Source organism: Varroa destructor, unplaced genomic scaffold, assembly GCF_002443255.2.
Source record: "Varroa destructor unplaced genomic scaffold, Vdes_3.0 BEIS01000007.1, whole genome shotgun sequence".
Lineage (NCBI taxonomy): Eukaryota > Metazoa > Arthropoda > Arachnida > Mesostigmata > Varroidae > Varroa > Varroa destructor.
In genome coordinates, this window is record NW_019211460.1 from 7,549,001 (window position 1) to 7,554,913 (window position 5,913).

General features: G+C 42.5%; 1 protein-coding gene across 6 annotated transcripts in view; it reads left to right on the top strand.

Moving 5' to 3' along the window:
* Positions 1–3,956: 3,956 nt before the first annotated feature.
* Positions 3,957–5,913, top strand: part of Adss (adenylosuccinate synthetase) — a 21,323-nt gene continuing 19,366 nt past the window's right edge. For 4 of the 6 annotated variants that reach the window (XM_022813250.2, XM_022813251.2, XM_086974341.1 and 1 more), the window contains exon 1: positions 4,725–5,233. The gene's annotated coding sequence lies outside the window, so the exon portion shown is untranslated. Of the gene's footprint in view, positions 4,159–4,724; positions 5,234–5,913 lie in introns of those variants that run through there. The other 2 variants (XM_022813255.2, XM_022813249.2) reach the window with 2 other exon arrangements.

A 5,913-nucleotide genomic window follows, 5' to 3' on the forward strand; every position in this document is an offset into this window, starting at 1 on the left:
TCATACAAGTCGTCTGCTACGGCGACGCTAGCCATCGAAAAGCCTTTAACTTTACGACGAATTGACGGCCCTTAAGTACAGGCGGGTGGGTAGGCGGTTCAGTACTCAGGCCAGTACAAACAATATCTATGTTTAGGTCCTACCTTCGCTGTATGAGCCATTAGGGATAGCTTGAGACAGCTGGACAGATGGATCCCAGCTGGTCACAGGGTAGACAAACACGTTATTACCGGGGTTATCACAGAGACGATGCACCATATTGCCGAGATGTCTGTTAGCAACTGGTGTGAATGGAAAAAGTTCTTTGATATACATGCCAATATATAATTTTTTAAAGCAAAAAAAAGCATTGGCAGTTGGAAATCAAAGGATTTATTGATTACGAACGTCAACTAGCACCAGGAACAAACTCAATAGGCTTGTTATGGTGTTTGCGCAAGTGGAAAGCTTCGATGCAAAAAGTCCAAGTGAAATTCTTTTTAGAGGAAAGTTGTAAAGCACACTTATTCAATATAAAATACATACTGGCATCAGCTTTTTTTTTAAGACAGAGATATTAATAGTGTATTTGAGTTACGTTTCGTTGCTTCTCAACGTTGTAGCTACTAACAAAACTAATAGTAATTATATGCAAATAACACTAGCGACGACATCACGTATTGAGACGGGCTTAGGTTCCTTTGCATGCAAAAAGCTCATCTTCGCGCATTTGACAAATGCTGTTTGGGTCATTCATATTAGGGTTTTCATCCATCCTACGTATGAAAACCAGTGGCAAACATATCAATTTGAGATATTTAGACAATAGCGATGCTGATGGGCTGCGGTCGCATTAATTAGAGACGAAGGCCACATTTGCAGCTGTGTATCCTCGCAAATATTAGTCCTAACCATTTCTGCCAACTCGCCAAATTATATTTACGGAAGTTGCACTTCAGGAGACAAAGGCCTAAAAACACATATAAGATATGTAAAACGTAATCTTAGACCATTGTGTGACCAGATCAATTTTTGTCTGTTTGCATTGCTGATTAGTGGTATCCATATGATTCAAAAGTAAAAAAAGAGTGGCGGATGCATCTATGGAACTTTTTGTGTGCGGCACACAACGGATGACTCCCGAAATTAGCGTTTCTGAACGCGTTTTATTTAGTCGTGGATGACTTCTCCACCAGTTGTTTTGCAATTATGTTAGCCAAATATATTGTTAATACTTATTCAGTAGAAATCACCACAACAAATAACTTTAGCGACTAAGAAATAAGGCTAATGTTCCATAGATAGAGACTTAGTTTGGAACGGGTATCGCGCTTAAATGCTGTCTGTTACGATGTCAAATCTGAAATCGGTTCGATCCACATTGGAGTAAGGCCGTATGCAGAACACCTCAATATGGTTACCTCATGCTATGCGTACTAATATACATGTACGTTGAGTAATGATATAACGCAATGCAGACATGTAAAATAAAAAAGTAAATTATCTGGCAGCATAGGATTTGCGCTTGCAACAGATCCGCGTCTTCTGCGAGAGATCAAAATCGCCGAGCGTATTTATAGATCCCTCAGTTGACAAATGGGCGATTATTTGAAAGCATAAAATTAGCTCCTTTCCAATCTGAGTATTTTACGGCCGGGACCACGATTACGCACTGCCATCAGACAGTCGTCTTTTTTCGGCGTGAAATGAAATGTGGTTGCACCCGGTGTCAAACCTACATTACCCCATGTGTTTGTAAGTTTGGTAAGCACACACGGCCCCAGCTCACCATCAAGGGGACATTATTTCAGAGCCTTCTTTAATAAGTGGCTCACGCGTAAATCTCATCTAAAGATATTGGAACTCACTTCTAGGTACCTTCCGCGCTAGTGGAGAGTTTCACCTGGATTTACTAACAGCAGTAATGCCCACAAAATGCACGCCTTCCACTGTCCCAGCTACTGGATAGCTGCAGCCAAGTTAAATTCTAATCAACGGATTAAGAAGTAGCCGCAATTGAGCCTGAATTGACGTCCATTTATTTCAGTCGTCTATGGAAAAGCCAGTAAGGTTCATACGGATTAAAAAAACCTTAGGAGACGGTGCAGACGGCCGAGTTTCATTTTAATCAGTGCGTTCATTTGTTTTTATATCCGCCAGGACATACTCGACTACTAGAAATAAGAGATCTGCGAGACTGCCCTGTTACGTTTTACGAATGAGAAGCGAAGGAGGAAGTACAAAACGAGGTAAAGTTGATCAATGTTCTCAGTTGTCGTGTCCGAACCCCGCAGCGCCAACGCAAATCGATACGGTTGAAGACTTGCAAACCTGTTTGTAAGGTCATTATTATTCTGTTACATTGAAGTATACGCATCTGAATCCTAAGTGTATGGGCTGATCGTAAGTACTACTTTTGTGCTTAGAGAACACTGATCGAAGATAGTTAGGATATTTAATTGTACAGAAATTACTACGAGATATCCTCAAGAAGTCGCTGGTATTACCTTTCGATTTCTTGACGATTTCGAACCTTTTTTAAACATTTCACCACAAGGCATTAGATATAGTAAACCAGTCCTTAAAAAGGTTTCCAACTTTGTAAAGAACCATTACTTCAGCTTTGTCTCATTGTAAATCTCTGGCTTTATTTTGTCTCGAAAACTTGCTGTCAAGTCGTTCTAGGTAATCCGCTTGCCCCACAGCGCTGAGCCAGACCGCTGGCAAAGTATACATTTTCATTACTGAGATGACATGATTTATTATAATTTTTCTCTTAAATAAAATGAGATTAGATAATAAGGTAAACGTGCAAATCGGGTTGAAAAGGCGGAAAATACAAAACGAAATTTGCGTGATGTGGTGCCCAGCTGGATACGTTAAGATCGAAGTGTTATTGCAATACAATTCCGCATGTAGTTAGTAGTATGCTCGACTATTAGTGTGAGTACAACATGGAGGCCCACATATTCTTGGCTAGCTTTTTAAACCATAATTAGTTCTTGTCGAACTGGTTATTTTATCTGAAAGAGAAAACATTTCTAAGAACGTTCTGTTTATATAAGCTCTAAATACTACTTTATCAACTAAATCTTTTATTGTGTATAATACTAATGGTGGGTCCCGATAAAGCTTCATATTTGAAGTAACACTGGTGATGGTGGTGATTGTGCCGATGATGATGGTCGAAAATGAAGTATTAGTGGAATCATAGGCGCACTTCTCAGCATGGAATTCATTCAAACATTTGATGTTTGAAATAGAATAAATAGAGAAATAATTCTAACTACTTGGTTTTCTTATTTTTTTTTTTCATGTACAATTTTTGTTAATCCCTATTACATTATTCGTCTACAATTGTTATAAGTTCCTCCAAATAATCCAAACATTTTCTATATGGTCATTTGGGTACAAATACATATTGACTCAAATCGTCCTACTCATATAACAGTATCTGCTACCGCCAAAATATATAACCTCTATTACGGCCCGCTTAGTTTTTTCTAAAAAAAGAAGCAACGTTCTTGATGTTACTGAACACTGCCAGGCTACATAGAGCGATTCTCTAAATGTGGGCCAGACCCTTTGAGGATCATTCTGGGTGGAAGCAGCCTCGAAACACTAAAGACCTAGGTTTTAGAACAAACTGGGTTGGCGATCGCTTCTGCCCCAGGAGCGCCCTGCCTTCCCGTACCTTAAATGTGACAGCAGCTGTAACATTAGCAGAAATTCATTCATTTGTTAACGAATGGACTGGCAAGATATTTTGTTCTAATGGAGCCTTTGTGATGCTTGTGCGCCGCCCAATTCATGTAAGCCTGTCTGTCGGTCTGTCTGTGTATGTATCCCTGTTTAAAGAGAAAGAGAGGGCATCATAATAATAACATAACACACACGCAGAATCCTTTTCGTGTCGTCTTTAGTCGTCCTTTCCGACGGGGGTGGCGCGGGAACGCCAACGCCAGTGGCCGCTTGAGCATCCGACTCCCTTTACCGGTTAGCTCACCGATAGGAGTAGCATTTCGCTATTACGACCCAGAGTAATTTGGAACACCTATTGCCAGAAAGTTCTACCGTATGAATCCTTCAATGGTTCTCCGAGCCGTTGTGTAAATCGCACCCCCACTTCGCTGTGCACCAAAATTGTCTGGAACGGGCAGCCTACTGAAGCGTAATCAGGTAAAATCTTCGTAGGCATAAACATACACAAATAACAGAAATAGAAATCTCTTGCTTCAGGTTGTCTAGTTCTTGCTTCTCTTTTCTCTCTATCTCTCTCTCTATCACTCTCTCTCACTCTCTCTCTCTCTGTGTGTGTGTTTGGTGTCGCTTACACTGCATTCAACGGTTACTCGTCGCAGAGCCTACACAATCAGCGCGCCTATGCAAATACTCGATCATGTTAATATGGTGGGTTTAGTTGTTTACTGGGTGCGACTTCCAGGAATCGTTTCTTGTTTGGGCGAATTATTTTTTCAAACCATAATTCTGTGATTTGTATTTTTCTCTGCCTGTGTATGTGCGCGCACGAGTGTGTAAGAATAAAATTTTGGCGCGCACGCGCTAATTATCGCTATACGCTCTTAAGTCATTTTTAGGTCACTCTTATTATGAAACACTGACGCCAAACGTATTTTTGGCCGTTGTTACTGGACCAATTACGGCTTTTGTCTTCCATTTCTGTTCTCGTCCTGTGTTGTTGTGTTTGATTCAGTGCCGGCGGCGACGACGGCGGCAGCTTCCCCGTCGACGCTAGTGGGTCACAACAGTGACGATGTGCTAAACGATCTTTATTCACCGCTGTATCAGCCGTCGGTTCCCCGATGGCCCGTTGTTCCCCCGCCGATTTCTGCTGACCCATCAAATCTGTGGTTGTTTGAATCTGTCCCGGATGGCAGCCGAAAAGAGTAGCGGAATTGATTGTGCCTTCACGATTTCCCATTTGTATTGTCGCTATTAGCTAGCAAGGTGAAAGGCCCTGCGTGTTAAGCCACATCAAGTGTCTAGCCAGGTAGACCGGCAGATACTGCCAGTCACACTTCATGTGTGCGTGCTCGACCTGTTGGACGTTGCGGTTTCGTAAGTGCGCCTTCTACGGCCGCGACGGCGTCTGCGGCAGCCGTTCGCTCGTTGACTGCGTGGTGGAGCATTGATACTGGTGCGCGACTACGCGTGACCACCATCGTCGAATCTTTGCTTTGGACCGGCACCAGCGACGACCATGGCTGTTATAGAGACTGGAAAACACAGCGAAGTAAGTGAGTTTGTTGTTTAGAGTTGTCGGAAGGAGAATGATTCAGAGGCGACGACGTAAGTTGGCGGCAACTGTTGATGTTTGTTTGTTGGCTAACTACGTGGCCAGGCGCGCACCGCTGATCATTTCGTTTGTGTCCTAGTTACCCCTCTCCTTGACTCGTATGTGAAGCGATTTCGTTGGGGATAGCAAAGTACTCGAACAGAATAAATCGGAGTAAAGCAGAGCCAAATTACGAACGACTGGCCACGACCACGCGTCTCGAACACAGCCGCCGCAGCTACAATAGAGCAATGACTGATCATTTATTTGACCGATGTCAAGGTTACTTCTTTTGATGTTGGAAGGCTAGGCAGCGGTTGCCGTATATTTGTTACCCGCTTGACCTGTTTTGTTGCAATCCACAGATAGTTATTGTTAAGGGTATGGTGTTAAACAAGTTAGCTTTCTAAGAACCTGCCGCTAGTGGCCGCAACCTGAATAAAAGAATCGCTACCGCGCATCAAATCGGTTTTTCTCTTAGCCAAGTGCCACGATCGAAGAGGGGCATACGAAAGCAATTACGTCGAGCTGTTCTAGCTCAGTCTGTCGTATTTATCTAACCTTTCATTCCGTTCAGATTTTGCTCACCTCGGAGTACGACCTTCATTACCTATGAATCAAGATTTATAAGTCTCGAT